We start from the raw sequence: 16808 nt of genomic DNA, 5'->3' as shown, positions 1-16808 counted from the left end.
GACAATATATAGCCTTGACGAACACCTTTCCCAGCTTTGAACCACTCCATTGTTTTGTGTCTATTTCTAACTGTTGCTTCTTGACCTGCATACAGATTTCTCAGGAGGCAGGTAAAGTAGTCTGGTATTCTCATCTCTTGAAGAATTTTCCGCAGTTGGTTGTGATCCACATCGTCATATGCTTTAATGTAGTGAATGAAGAAGAAGTAGATGTATTTCTAGAATTCCCTTGCCTTTTCTATGATCCAACGAATGTTGTCAATTTAATCTCTGGTTCCTCTGCCTTTTCTAAATCCAGCTTGTACATCTGGAATTTCTCAGTTCACATACTGTTTAAGCCTAGCATGAAGGATTTTGAGATTTACCTTGCTAGCATATGAAATGAGCACAAGTTCATTAGTACCATTTTTCTAGATTGCATACACATGCATTAATATATAATATTTAATTTTCTCTTTCTGTCTTACTTCACTCTGTAAGACAGACCTAGGTTCATCCACCTCACTATACTGATTAATTTTCATTCCTTTTTATGCTGAACAATATTCCATTGTATGTATATATTTATGTGTATGTATGTATATATATGCGCTGTGCTGTACACAGCCACAGTTGTGGCTGACTCTTTTTGACCCCATGGGCTGTAGCCCGCCAGGCTCCTCTGTTCATGGTTTTTCTCCAGGCAAGAATACTGGAGTGTGTTGTCATGTCCTCCTCCAGGGGATCATCCCAACCCAGGGATCGAACCTAGGTCTCCTGCATTGCAGGCTGATTATTTGCCATCTGAGTCACCAGGAAGGCCCAAGAATACTGGAATGGGCAGCCTATCACTTCTCCAGGGGATCTTCCTGACCCAGGAATCAAACTGGGGTCTCCTGCACTGCAGGCAGATTCTTTTACCAGCTGAGCCACCAGGGAAACCCATATATATAAAGATATAAAATATGTCACACCTTCTTTATCCAGGCAACTATCAATGGTGGATTCCATGTCCTGGATATTGTAATTTGTGATGCTGTGAGCAGTGGGTATATGTGTCTTTCTGAATGATGATTTTCTCTGATATATGACCAGAAGTGGAATTTCATGGTCATATGGTAGTTTTATTCCCACTTTTTAAAGAAATCTCACTCCTGTTCTCCATAGTAGCTGTATCTATTTACATTCCCAAGAGTGTGAGAGGATTCTTTATTCTTTACACCCTCTCCAGCATTTATTGTTCATAGCCTTTTTGATGAAACTCACTCAAACTCTGTCTGGTATGAGTTGCTATCTCATTGTGGTTTTGATATGGGTTTCTCTAACAACTGGACATCTTTGGTGGTCCAGCGTAAAAAAATCTACCTGCAGTGAAGGAGGAAGAAGTGGGACGATCTCTGGGTGGGAAAGATCTCATGGAGTTGGAAGTGATAACTCGATGCTGTATTCTTGCCTGGAAAATTCCCCAGACCTACAGCGTGGTGTGCCACAGTCCATGTGGTTGCAAGGAGTCAGACACAACTGAGCACACACAGAACACACCAACTCTTCTGTCCTGTAGCCATTCGTAGTTGGGCAGGATCCGTGATCTCCCTGTGAGCTGAACAGGGGCGCTTTGGTCCCGAAGTCAGGGAGAGGGCCTGGGTTTACTAAGGCAGGGCTTTATGAATGATTATAATAGCAACAAAAATCGAGTTAAAGAAACAGTTCATACATGGAATCAATTGGTTCTTCTTTGCAAATTTAGCATGGTATATCTTTTTCCATCCTTTTAATCTGTGGTTATCATATTAAAATTTCTTAGTAGGCAGCCTATATTTAGGTCATGCATTTTCCCCCAATCTACTTCTGCCTCTGAATTGAGATGTTGACACAATGGACTAGTAAACTATGGCTTGTTTTGAAAATATTTTATTAGAACATAGCCAGCTCCATTTCTCATGTTGACCCCGACTACTTTAGTGAGGCAACTACAGAGTAGTTATGCAGTTGACACAGAGACTTCATAACTTGCAAAGGAAAACTGTATACCATCTGGCCCTTTAAGAAAAGCTTTGCTGAGCTGTGATTTACACTATTTACATCTAATGTAATGATGAAGATGGTTGGTTTAAATCTACTGTCTTGCTATTGTCTCATGTGTCCTTTTTTTCTCTTTTGCTGCTGTCTTTTGGATGAGTGAAAACTTTTTTTATAACTTTACCTTATTTCCTTTCTTTGTTTAGTGGTTATAACTTCTTTTTTTTTAATTTTACTTTAGTTGATAATGTGTATCTTTGGAGCTTCCCTGATGCCTCAGATGATAAAGAACTTACCTTTACCACAGTCTACCTTCAAGCAATACATCGTTTTATTCACGGTGTAAGAGCATTGACAACATACTCTCATTCTCCTCTCTTGGCCTTTTTGATATTGTTCTCATATATTTCACCAGTACATATGTTATAAAACCAGAAATGTTTGTTTTATTTTGCTTCAAGCAATCTGATTGTCTTTTAAAGTGAGGTAAATAGCAAAGTAAACATATTTATATAATTACCAATAATCTTACTACTACTAGTGCTGTCCACTCTTTTTGTAGATCCAGACTTCCATGTGGTACCATTGCCTTTTGGCATCAAGGACTGACTTCCTTTACATCCCTTTCACATTTCTTCTGTTTGGACCTGCAGGTGACACATTGTTTGACCTTTTGTATCTTTAAGACTCCACGTCATGTTTGGGCAGATGTGGCAATCAGTTGTTTCTTGGTTGGATTTTTTTACTCCAGTAGTTTTGAGGTATACTTGGTATATTAGTTATAGGTATTGTCAACTTAAACAATAGTCTCAGTCTAAAGGTTGAAAGTACTGTTTTAAGCAGGAATTTTTAGGACTTCATGCCCAGGAGACAGCATGTCAAGTGACCCTGAGAGAATTGCTCCAAGGAGGTGAGGGGAGGAATCAGGTTATGTAGAAGCTTGCAACAAAGGGCAGGTAGTCTGAACATCAAAATATTATTGTTGATTAAGGAAAATCAGATATCTCAAGTTATTAAATTTAGCACTTTTCTATGTGTGAAGAAAAAAGGCAAGCCTAGGCTCACTGAAATCATTCCTTTTATATGCATCTCAGCCATCTGGGGCTTCTTTCCTGTCTTTTTCATATCCCCCACAAGCTCAGCAAGACTCACACTGGGGAGTGGCTGATGGCTGCTGGATAGCAGATATTGATCTTCCTGGGTGCCTTCTGGGCTCAGAAATTCACATTTGGAGGCCTGGAATCACTGATGATTCTGACATTCAGTTTATTAATGTGGCAGAAAATACTCCATTTCTCTGTGTAGAACATAGTGATTATATATATATACACACACATACATATTATATATATAATATATATATGTACATATAATATATAATATTATATATATAATATGTAATGTAAAATAATTATTCAAGTAAGTTTGGTTAATATCTATCAGCTCAAGTCCTGCACTAGCAACCATAAATCAGTTCTCTGTATCTATGCATTTGTTTTTTTTTCTTTTTAATTTTTAATGTAGTATAGTTCCTTCACAGGTGTCCTGACTGGCTCAGTGGTAAAGAATCTGTCTGCCAATGCAGGTGATGCAGGTTCAATCCCTGTTTTGGGAAGATTCCCTGGAGGAGGAAATGGCACCCCAATCCAGTTTACTTACCAGGAGAATCCCATGGAGGGAGAAGGCTGGCAAGCTACAGCCCATGCTATCACAAAAGAGTTGGATATAACTTAGCAACTAAAGAGTTGCTTTATAATATATAAGTTTCTACTGTTCAGTTCAGTCACTCAGTTGTGTCCAACTCTTTGTGACCCCATAAATCGCAGCACACCAGGCCTCCCTGTCCATCACCAACTCCTGGAGTTTACCCAACTCATGTCCATCAAGTTGGTGATGCCATCCAGCCATCTCATCCTCTGTTGTCCCCTTCTCCTCCTGCCCCCAATCCCTCCCAGAATCAGGGTCTTTTCAAGTGAGTCAACTCTTCGCATCAGGTGGCCAAAGTATTGGAGTTTCAGCTTCAGCATCAATCCTTCCAATGAACACCCAGGACTGATCTCCTTTAGGATGGACTGGTTGGATCTCCTTGCAGTCCAAGGGACTCTCAAGAGTCTTCTCCAACACCACAGTTCAAAATCATCAATTTTTCGGTGCTCACCTTTCTTCACAGTCCAACTCTCACATCCATACACAACCACTGGAAAAACCATAGCCTTGACTGGATGGACCTCTTTGTTGGTAAAGTAATGTCTCTGCTTTTTAATATGCTATCTAGGTTGGTCATAACTTTCCTTCCAAGGAGTAAATGTCTTTTAATTTCATGGCTGCAATCACCATCTGCAGTGATTTTGGAGCCCCCCAAAATAAAGTCAGCCAGTGTTTCCACTGTTTTCCCATCTATTTGCCATGAAGTGATGGGACTAGATGCCATGATCTTAGTTTTCTGAATGTTGAGCTTTAAACCAACTTTTTCACTCTCTTTCACTTTCAAGAGCCTCTTTAGTTGTTCTTCACTTTCTGCCATAAGGGTGGTGTCATCTGCGTATCTGAGGTTATTGATATTTCTCCCAGCAATCTTGATTCCAGCTTGTGCTTCTTCCAGCCCAGCGTCTTCATGATGTACTCTGCATATAAGTTAAATAAGCAGGGTGACAATATACAACCTTGACATACTCCTTTTCCTATTTGGAACCAGTCTGTTGTTCCACATCCAGTTCTAACTGTTGCTTCCTGACCTGTATATAGGTTTCTCAAGAGGCAGATCAGGTGGTCTGGTATTCCCATCTCTTTCAGAATTTTCCACAGTTTATTGTGATCCACATAGTCAAAGTCTTTGAGATAGCCAATAAAGCAGAGATAGATGTTTTTCTGGAACATCATAGTGGTGTGTCTTTTACAATCATAGTTTTTTTGTGTGTCCAGGTATGGGGTTGCTTGATCATATGGTAGTTTTATTCCTAGTTTCTTAAGGAATGTCCATTCTGTTCTTCAAAGTGGCTATATCCATTTGCATTCCCAAGGATGTAGAATGGCTCCATTTTTTACACACCTTCTCAGCATTTATTGTTTGTAGCCTTTTTGATGACACCCATTCTGGCTGACATGAGATGATGCCCTGTTATGGTTTTGGTTTGCATTTCTCTAATAAGTGGACGCCACTGGTGGCTCAGTGGTAAAGAAGCTGCCAGGAATGCAGGAGATGTGGGCTCAATCCCTGGGTGGGCAGGTCCCAGAGTTGGTCCTTTACCAACTGCAGTATTCTTGCCTAGAATATTACATGGACAGAGAAGCCTGGTGTGCTAGGGTCCATGGGGTTACAAAGAGTGAGACAGGATGGAGCGACTGAGCACACACAACACACACAATCTCTTCTTTCCTGCAGCCATTCATAGGTAGGCAGGGTCTGATTATACCCCTGTGAGCTGAACAAAGGCACTTTTGTCCAACAGTCAGGCAGAGGGACTGTGTTTACGGAGACAGGGTTTTATATAAGATCATAATAAAAACAACCACTAAAAGAAGTCAAAGAAACAGTCCAAAATGGAGTCAGAACTGGTTCTTTGCAGACTTAGCAAGGTACATCTTTTCTATAATTTTCCTTTTAGCTATGGCTGTCACATTGAAATATATGTCACAGCATATATTGAAATCATGCTTTCTTCCCAATCTACTTCTACCTCTGAATTGATGTACTGAAACAGGGACTTTAAAAATATTTTATTGGAACATAGCTATATCCATTTCATTATGTATTGATTGTGGATGATTTTTGTGCTACCACAAAAGAGTTATGTAGTTCCAACAGAGACTTCATAACTTCATAACTTGCAAAGGGAAGCTATTTACTTTCTGGCTGTGTAGAAAATGTTTATTGATCTTTAGTTTACACCATTTATATGTAATATAATGATGCATATGACTGTTTTACATCTACTGTCTTGCTATTGTCTCATATGTCCTTTGTTCTCCTTTTCTTTTTTGCTGGTATCTTTTGGACAAGTAAAACCATTTTTATAACTTCATCTTATTTCCTTTTGTGACTTAGTAGTTATAAGTTCTAGTGGTGTTGTTTTAGTTTAGCTTATACTGTGTATCTTTATCACAGTCTCCCTATGCCAAAACCTTTGATTGTGTGGATCACAATAAACTATGGGAAATTCTGAAGGAGATGGGAATACCAGACCACCTGACCTGCCTCTTGAGAAACCTGTATGCAGGTCAGGAAGCAACAGTTAGAACTGGACATGGAACAACAGACTGGTTCCAAATAGAAAAAGGAGTACGTCAAGGCTGTGTATTGTCACCCTACTTATTTAACTTATAAGGAGAGTACATCATGAGAAACGCTGGGCTGGAGGAAGCACAAGCTGGAATCAAGATTGCTGGGAGAAGTATCAACAACCTCAGATATGCAGATGACCACTATAAGGATAACAGAAAATGAAGAACTAAAGAGCCTCTTGATGAAAGTGAAAGAGGAGAGTGAAAAAGTTGGCTTAAAGCTCAACATTCAAAAAACTAAGACCATGGCATTCGGTCCCATCACTTCCTGGCAAATAGGTGGGGAAACAGTGGAAACACTGGCTGACTTTATTTTGGGGGGCTCCAAAATCACTGCAGATGGTGACTGCAGCCATGAAATTAAAAGATGCTTACTTCTTGGATGGAAAGTTATGACCAACCTAGACAGCATATAAAAAGCAGAGACATTACTTTGCCAACAAAGGTCCATCTAGTCAAGACTATGGTTTTTCCAGTAGTCATGTATGGATGTGAGAGTTGGACTATAAAGAAAGCTGAGAGCCAAAGAATTGATGCTTTTGAACTGTGGTGTTGGAGAAGACTCTTGAGAGTCCCTTGGACTGCAAGGAGATCCAACCAGTCCATCCTAAAGGAGATCAGTCCTGGGTGTTCATTGGAAGGACTGATGATGAAGCTAAAACTCCAATACTGGCCACTTGATGCAAAGAGCTGACTCATTTGGAAAGACCCTGATGCTGGGAAAGACTGAGGGCAGGAGGAGAAGGGGACGACAGAGGATGAGATGGTTGGATGGCATCACCGACTCAATGGACATGGGTTTGGGTGGACTCCGGGAGTTGGTGATGGACAAGGGAGGCCTGGTATGCTGCAGTTCATGGGTGGCAAAGAGTCAAACACGACTGAGTGACTGAACTGAACTGATACTGTGTATCTTTATCACAATCTCCCTTTAACCATACACCATTTTAAAGGAAGTGTGAGAACTTTGACAACATACTTTCATTCCCTTCTCCTGGCTTTTTTTTATGTTGTCGTTATGTATTTCATCAGTACGTGTGTATAGAAACAAGAATGTTTTATATTATTTTTGTTTCAAGCCATCTGATTGTCTTTTTAAGAGATGTAAGTGGAAAGGTAAAAGTCTTTATATAATTAACCAGTATAGTTACCACTACTGGTGTTCTTCCCTCTTTTGTGTAGATGCAGACCTCCATGAGGTACCATTTTATTTTGGCCTCAAGGACTGGTTTCCTTTACATTCCTTTCACATTTCTTCCATATGGATGAGCAGGTGACAAATCATTTGATCATCTGCATATTTAAGACTTCATTTTATGTTTAGGGAGAGTAGGTAGTCAGTTGTTTGGTTGGATTTTTTTCCTCCAGTACTATGGAGATATAATGCTTGTAACAGTTTAAGGTGTTGTCGACCTGAAAAACAGTCACAATTTAAAAGTTGAGAAGAATGGTTTACTTGGTGTGAAGTTTTAGGACTTCAAGCCCGGGACACAGCATCTCAAGTGACTTTGAGAGAAATGTTCCAAGAAGGCAAGGGGTGGAGTGAGTTGATATAGAAGTTTGCAGTAAAGGGCAGGTAGTTTGAACATCAAAATATTATTGTTAATTAAGGAAAACCAGATATCTCAAGTTAAAAAATACAGCACTTTTCTATGTATGAGAAGATGCCAGAGTCTGAGCTTGCTGAAATCACTCCTTTCCTATGCATCTCAGCTATCAGGGACCACTGTCCTGCCTTTTTCACATCACCCCGAAGCTCCTCAAGGCTCACCCTGGGGAGTGGCCGATGGCTGCCATATAGCAGGTACTGCTCTTCATGGGCACCCTCTGAGCTCAGAAATGCACATTTGTACAGTTGGAATTACTGATGACTATGACATCCAGTTTACAGATATGACAGCAAATACTCCATTTCTCAGTGTAAAACATAGTAATTTTATATATTATATATACACACATGTATATGTATATATAGTATGTAATAGAAAATAATGATCACAGTAAGTGTAGTTAACATCCATCACCTGACATAGTTTTAAAAAGTTAAGGCCTATTCTCAGAGCAGCTTACAAATATGTAACTCAATATTAAAAACTATACTCAGCGTGCTGTACATTTATCCCCAGGACTTATTGTATAACAGAAAGTTATACACCACTTTTTCTATTTCCCCCACCACCAAGGGCCTCCTCTAGCAAATGCCAAGCAGTTCTCTGTAATCTATGAGTTTGGGGTTTGTTTGTTTATTATTTTTTTAATTGTTTATGGTGTATAGTTGGTTTACAGTGCTTTAGTTTTTGGTGTACAGAAAGTGAATCAGCTCTACGTTTACATATATCCCCTCCTCTTTGGATTTCCTTCAATTTAGGTCATCATGGAGCATTGAGGATAGTCCCGTGAGCTATATAGTAGATTCTTACTAGTTATCTATCTTAGACATACATTCAGCAGTGTACATGTGTCAGTCCAAATCACCCAATTCTTCCCAACACCCCTCAACCTTGATGTCCATAAGTATGTTCTCTCTATTCCTTCAGGTCTGCTTTGCAAATAAGTTCCTCTATACCACGTTTCTAGATTCCACATATATTTGTTTACCATATTCGTTTTTCTCTTTCTGACTTACTGAACTCTCTGGGACCGACTGTCTTCTAGGTTCCTGCCGGGAGCCGTTATGGGGGGTCCCACCCGTGACGAGGTCATGAAGAAAATACCGGGCAGGCAAGGCCGTCCGGGACCCCATCCATGACGAGGTCACGAGGAAAAAACCTGACAGGCAAGGCCGTCTAGGATAAGGGACCCTCCAGGTTGGCCTCAGCCTCTACCCCACCCTGTATCTTCCCCCCCTTTTCTGCTGCTGTTCTTGTTTGCCCTGCTGCAGATTCTTGTGTTGCCTACCGAGAGCTTTCCTGCTCCTCTTTCACTGAATAAAGACCAATTTAAAAGCTAATTAATAAATCTCCTGGACGCTGGTACCCTATGAAGGGGCCAGGAATGAAGAAAATGCTTCAATCCAAACCCTTTTGCTGGCATTCTGGCTTGTGTGATAAATATGTGCTCTCATTGCAAAAAATGCTCATGATTGTTCTAAACATCCTAAGCACAGTACGCTAACAAAAGAAACTATTAAGCATAGGTCCCTCCGCGGGGTGAGAAAAAGCTCCACAAATATTATAGCCACAAATGTGCCTAATAGAAAATACTTTAGATAGAGATTAGCTGGCGACTTCTTGCAGGTGGTTAACTTTTAGACTAAGAGCCTGTTTTGTGCTTATATCTGCTGTTTCTGCAGTCCTTCACATTTCTGTTCTGTAAAAAATGTAATCCTATCTAGTTCCCATAGAGATGACGCTTATTAGAAAGAAAATAGATTAATTATAAGAAAAACAGGGTCGACTACTGAAGTTGCTTAAGTCACACCAGGTGCAAGCCATAAAATGTTAGCAGGCCTGAAGGCCAAATGATAAGAAAGACTCTTGTAAACGAAAAAGTATGTGGGTGACATCCAGTTTCTGTTGAAGGTCAAGTTGCTGTAATATTTTGAGTTGACCTGTGTGTAAGCAATGTGCACTTCCCCCAAAGATGTTGTTAAGGGTATAAAGGGGCCGTGCAAAGATAAACTCGACTCAGCCCCGAGCTTTGTCTCACTCTCTCTCTCATTCGCCGACGCCGTTCATCCTAAGGGTTCCCCTGGATCCTGCTGAGGCTGGACCCCGGCACTTGCTGTTGTCTCATGTATCCTTTGTTCCTTTTATTCTCTTTTGCTGCTTTTGAATGAGTGAAAGTTGTTTGTTTTTTTTTTTATAAATTCACCCTATTTCCTTTGACTGCTTAGTAGTTAAAACTTCTTGTTTGTTACTTTAGTTTATAATGTGCATCTTTATCACAGTTCACCTTCAATCAATACACCATTTATACACAGTGTAAAACATTGACAGAATACTTTCATTCCCCTCTCCTGGGCTTTTTAATATTTTTGTCATTTATTTCATAAGTACATGTGTTCTAAACCAAAGTATTTGTATTATTTTGCTTCAAGCAATATGATTATCTATTGAAGACAGGCAAATAGTGAAGTAAAAAACTTTATATAATTAACAACAGTTTTACCATTACTGATGTGGTTCACTCTATGCTGTAGATCCAGACCCCCGTGTGGTACCATTTTCTTTTGGCTTCAAGGACTGACTTCCTTTACATTCCTTTCACATTTCTTCTGCTTGGATCTGTAGGTGATACATTGTTTGACCTTTTCTATATTTAAGATTTCATTTAATGTTTAGGCATATTTGGTAATCAGTTGTTTCTTGGTTGGATTTTTTTACTCCAGTAGGTATTGAGGTATAATTGGCATATTAGTTTTAGGTGTTGTTGACTTGAAAAATAGTCACAACCTAAAAGTTGAGAGGAAGTTTTATTTGGTGGGCATTTTTAGGACTTCAAGCCCAGGAGACACCATCTCAAGTGACCGTGAAGAAACTCCAAGGAGGCCAGAGAAGAGTCAGGTTATATAGAAGTTTGCCACAAAGGGCAAGTAGTCTGAACATCAAAATATTTTTGTTAATTATGGAAAACCAGATATCTCAAGGAATTTTACACATTTCTATGTATGGGAAGATGCAAGAGTCTGGGCTCACTGAAATCATTCCTATCATATGCACCTCTGCTATCGGAAGCCACTATCCTGACTTTCTCCCCCGCCCAAGCTCCTCAAGGCTCACCCTGGGTAGTGGCTGATGGCTGCTGAATAGCAGATATTTTTCTCCCTGGGTGCCCTCTGGGCTCAGAAGTTCACATTAGGTGGGCTGGAATCACTGATGACTGTGATCCTGATTTATTGATATGGCAGGAAACTCTCCATTTCTTAGTGTGCAACATAGTGATTTTATATATGTGTGTATATATGTAAGCATATATATATATATGCACATACATATGTAATTCAAAATGATCATCATAATAAGTTTAGTTAAGATACATCACCTGCCATAGTTTAAAAAAATTGGTAAAAATGTTAAGATCTACTCTCAGAGCAGCTTGCAAATATGTAAAAGTTTTATAATCTATACTCAACATGCTGTACATTATATCACCAGGACTTATTGTATAACTGGAGGTTTATACCTTTTCATTTCCTTTTCCTAATTCTCCCACCACCAAGAGACTCCTCTAACCACCACCAATCAGGTCTGTGTCTCTCTGAGTTTGGGATTTTTATTTTATTTAAAAAAATTTTTAACGGTGGAGAGTTGCTTTACGGTGTTTAAGTTCCTGCTGTACAGAAAGTGAACCAGCTTTCTGTTTGGATATCCTTCCAATTTAGGTCATCCTGGAGCAAAGAGCGGAGTTCCCTGGGCTACACGGTAGGTTCTCATTCGTTATCTACCTTAGACATAGACTCCATAGTATAAATTGTCAACCCAAATCTAATTCTTCCCAATGCCCCTTTAACCTTGAGGTCTGTAGGGTTTGTTCTGTTTCTCTAGATCTGCTTTGCAAATAAGTTCATCTATACCATGTTTCTTGGTTCCACACATGTGTTAATATACAATATTTCTTTTTCTCTTTCTGCCTTAACTGAACTCTGTATGACTGTCCCTAGGTCCATCCACATCTCTGCACATAGCATATTTCATTATTTTTTTATGACTAATAGTCCAGTGTATATGTACCATGATTTCTTTGGCTCTTCCTCACTGATGGACATTTGTGTTGCTTCTATATACCGGTTAAAGTAAATAGTGCTTCAGGGCACATTACAGTGAATGTAGCTTTTTCAGTGATAGTTCTTGTCAGGTATATGCCCAGGTGTGGCATTACTTGGTCTTGTGGTAGTTCTAGTCCGAGGTTTTTAAGGAATCTCCATACTGTTCTCCATAGTGGGTGTATCAATTTATGTTCCTACCAAAAGTGTAGGACAGTTCCCTTCTCTCCACACTCTGTCCAGAATTTCTTGGTGGTACAAATAATATTTAATTTTTTTGGTGGTGTATAATTGCTTTACAATATCTTCCTGATTTCTGGTGTAGAACAATGTGAATCAGCATTCCCACCTCCCTCTCACCATCTCCATCATCCCACTTAAGTCATCACCCAGAACCAAGCTGAGTTCCCTGTGCTCCATAGCTGCTTCCTACAAGCTGTCTATTTCATACGAGTTAAGTGTGTGTATATCAATGCTACTCTCTCAATTTGGGCCACCCTCTCCTTCCCCCACTGCCTGTCTTTTCCTGCCCTGCCTGAAAATAGAATCAGAAGTATATGTATCTCTTTTCTAGAGTCCATATATATGAATTAACATCTGTTTCTCTTTCTGACTTACTTCACTCTGCATGACATACTCTATGAGGTTCATCCACTTCATACACTAACTCAGTTTCATTTCTTTTCTTGGCTGAGTAATACCCTCCATTGTGTGTATATATATCACACTTGTTTATCAAGGCAGATGACAATGGACATCTTGGTTGCATCCATGTCATGGCTATTGTAAATTGTGCTGCTTTGAACTGTGGGGCAAATGTGTCCTTTACAATGATGGGTTTCCCTGAATACATGGCCAGAAATGGATTGCTTGGTCATATATTAGTTTTATTCCTAGTTCCTAGTTTTTTAAGGAATTTCCATACTGTTCTCCATAGTAGCTGTATAAATTTACATATCCACCAAGAGTATAGAAGATTCACTTTTATCTACACCCTCTCTATCATTTATTGTTAGTAGCCTTTTTGGTGATTGACATTCTGGCTGGTATCAGAGGATACCTTATTGGGTTTTGATGTGTGTTTCTCTAATCAATGGATTCCCCTAGACCTTCAGCAGCACAGAAGCCACCTGCCATGCAGGAGATGCAGGAGATGTTGATTCAGTCCCTGGGTAGGGAAGATCCCCTGGACAAGTGGATGAGTACCCACTCCAGTATTCTTGCCTAGAAAATTCCACAGACAGAGGAGCCTAGTGCACTATAGTCCACTAGCTGGCAAAGCGTCAAACAGTTTTGAGCAGACACAGCACCAATAATCTCTTCTTTCCTGCAGCCGTTAACAGGTAGGGGGTCAAATTATCTGCCTGTGGGCTGAACAAAGGCACATAAATCCAACATTCAGGCTGAGGGGTTGGCTTACTGAGGCAGGGCTATATGTATGATTATAATAACAACAGCAACCAAAACAAGTCAAAGAAACAGTTCCAACATGGGAGTCAGAATTGGTTCTTCTCTGCAACATTAGTAATCTGTGGGTATCATACTGAAATCTTTTTTGTCGATAGCATGTATAGATCATGCTATTTCCCCACATTTACTTCTGCCTTGTATTTACTTACTTCTGCCCCATATTTCTTCTGAATTGAGGTACTTAAGGGACTAATAAACTATGGCCTGGTAGATGGCCTGTTTTTGAAAATAGTTTTATCGGAACACAGCCATATCCATTCCTTTATGTATAGACTGGCTGCACTTGTGCTACAACAACGGAGTCATGTAGTTGCAACAGAGACTTCATAACTTAAGCAACAGGAAACCACTTACCGTTCGGCCCCTTAAGTTTACACCACTTATATCTAATGTAATGATCACTATGTTTTGTTTACATCTACTGTCTTTCTGTTGTCTCGTGTGTCCTTTGCACCCTTTTTTCCCTTGTGCCGCTGTCTTTCGGATGAGTGAAAACTTCTATGAAATTTCACCTTATGTCCCTTCTGGCTTACTTGTTATAAGTTCTTTCTGTGTTCGTTCACTTTAGTTCAACTGTGTATCTTTATCACAGTCTACCTCGACAATATATCATTTTATATGCAGCATTTGACAACATACTTTCATTTTCCTCTCCTGCCCTCTTTGATGTTGGTGTCATGTATTTCACCAGTGCATATGTTATAAAACCAGAAATGTCTGTATTATTTTGCTTCAGGGAATCTGGTTGTCTTTTAAACAGAGGTAAAGAGTGAGGTCAAAGTCTTGATATAATTTCCCAATATACTTACTGGTGTTCTTAAGTCTTTTGTGTAGGTCCAGACCTCCGTGTGGTACCATTTTCTTTCAGCTTGAAGGACTGATTCCTTTACATTCCTTTCACATTTCTTCTATATGGATGTGCAGTTGACAAATTGACCATTTTCATATTTGAGACTTCATTTCATGTTTAGGGGGAGCAGGCAATCAATTTGTTGGCTGGATTTTTCCCTCCAGTTTTATGGACATATAATCATAATATAATGTTAATTTTAATCCATACAACACAGTGATTTTATACATATTTTATGTATATAATACATGTAATGTGAAATGATCACAGTAAGTTTACCCAACATCTGACATAGGTAAAAAATTTTTTTGTGACGAGAACTTCCAAGACCTACTCTCTTATCAGCTTACAAATCAGCAATACAGTATTATCATCTATATTATCTATATCAGCATGCTGTAACTTAAATACTCAAGACTTAATCTATAACTGAAAGTTTGTTTCTTATAACCACTTTCTTCTTTTTCCCCTACTACCAACCTCCTCTTGCAACCACCAACCAATTCTCTGTCTATGAGTTTGGGGGGTTTTATTTTGCTTTTCATTTTTTATTAGTTTTTTAATGGAGTATAGTTGCTTTACAATGTTTGCTTCTTCTGTAGAGAAATTGAATTAGCTATATGATTACACACATACACCTAACTGAGATATATGTGTAAACATATACACATACGGACCATATACATATATAGACTTAACTGATCACATGGATCACAACCTTGTCTAACTCAACAAAACTATGACCATGCCGTGTAGAGCCAACCAAGACATATGGGTCATGATGGACAGTTTAGACAAAATGCTGTCCACTGGAGAAGGGAATGGCAAACTACTTCAGCATTCTTGCCATGAGAACCCCATGAACGGTATGAAAAGGCAAAAAGATACGACACTGAAAGATGAGCTCCCCAGTTCGGTAGGTACATAATATGCTACTGGAGAAGAGTGGAGAAATAGCGACAGAAGGAATAGAGAGGCTTTTGTGATTAGAAGTGCAGTGCATGTTGGGGTCCCTGTGTTTTCTTGAATGATAGATTTCTCGGAACCTAGAGCCAGGTGTAGAAATGTCAGATCCTTGATTGACCTCTCTTGATAGTGTTTGGGCAGGTATTTGGAGGCTGTCCTTTCTTCTGGGCATCAACCGTGTATATTCCCAGGGATAGGTAGCAGGGTTCCTTTCCTCCAGGCCGTCTCCTACAGTCACTGTTTGTAGCCCTGTGAGGATGCTAACTACACCAGTGGGATTTGATTTCTTGTCGCCCTTTTGTGATGGACATGCCTGCAAGTCATTAGGAATGCGGAAGCACTTTGGTTTCTTATTGAGGTTTAAGTTTCCTGGTTTTGATTTTTTCTTCAAAGGTGTGAAGACAATATAGCTGTAGCAACTGACTTCCTGAAGTTCCATCTTGGCCAAAATTTATCTCTGCAATACCCGTCCCAGGACAAGTCCTAAGGGCAGCCATTATGGTTAACAGCCCCCCATGCCCCGTGGACGCTAGGTGCCCCTAAGTCCTGGCTGTCCAGTTGTACTGACAGGACATGTCCACAAGCGGGTAGCACTTCTCCACATCCACCTTGGGTTCCTAGTGCAACCAGAGCCTTAGGGAATGTCAGGTCCCTGGGCTGTGCCTTCCAGTGCAATGTGTCTGAGCAAACACCTAGGGCCTTTTGTCCCATGACTTCCTCTCCTTAAAGCTATACACTCCCGCATTTTAGCTAATCCCAACAGGGCCAGAGCATCCAGATCTAGACACCAAGGTACCTAGGAAGCTGCACTGTCAGGAGGGAAGCTTCAGCTGGGAACCTTAGCACCAGGAGAGGGTGGAGGTCAGTTGACTATTGCTTCCAAGATCCTCCAGGCCTTGATTCCACTCTGGACTCTGGTCCCAGCCAGAGCTGAGCAGACACTAGAGGTTGAAAAGGGGTCTCCAGGAAGGGCACCCCGCCAGGCTGTCTCAACCTCACCCTGTCCCAACCTGGGACACAAGCCTGCGTAGACTCCTGGTATAAGAGAAATGTCAAATAAAGTAGGTTCGAGGGGATACAGTAGGAATTGCTTTTCTTTTCCTTTGACATCGTGCCCATGTTGTATAGTCGATTGGCTGTTCTGTGCTTGCTGTCAGTATACAGACTTCTGATACAGGTATGATGGTAACTATAGGGTGTATCTATGTTTCTGGTTTTTTTGGTCACAGAGCTTCTTGCAGAAGGTCATGCCCCCTGCTGAGCACAAGGTCCTTGTGGATTATCTATGTCTGACCCAGTTTTCAGTGTATATGAGGAAGGAAAGAGACCATCTCTGTGGATTACCTTTAGAGATCGCTATTTCTGTGGTCAGGTCAGAGGTAGAAACTTCTGTGTGTGTGAAAAGCAAACGAAAGAAGAAAGTAAGAAAGTTGATAATTCTGGTGGATTATCTATGATGGATACAGATTTCTCTGTTTCTGCCAGGCTGGACCCCTTAATTCATCCCCACCCCCTTCACTTGTGGATTTGTCTTTTTTT

Source organism: Muntiacus reevesi, chromosome 7 (assembly GCF_963930625.1).
Source record: "Muntiacus reevesi chromosome 7, mMunRee1.1, whole genome shotgun sequence".
NCBI lineage: Eukaryota > Metazoa > Chordata > Mammalia > Artiodactyla > Cervidae > Muntiacus > Muntiacus reevesi.
The sequence above is the reverse complement of the archived record's forward strand: the minus strand, read 5'-3'. Positions refer to the sequence as shown.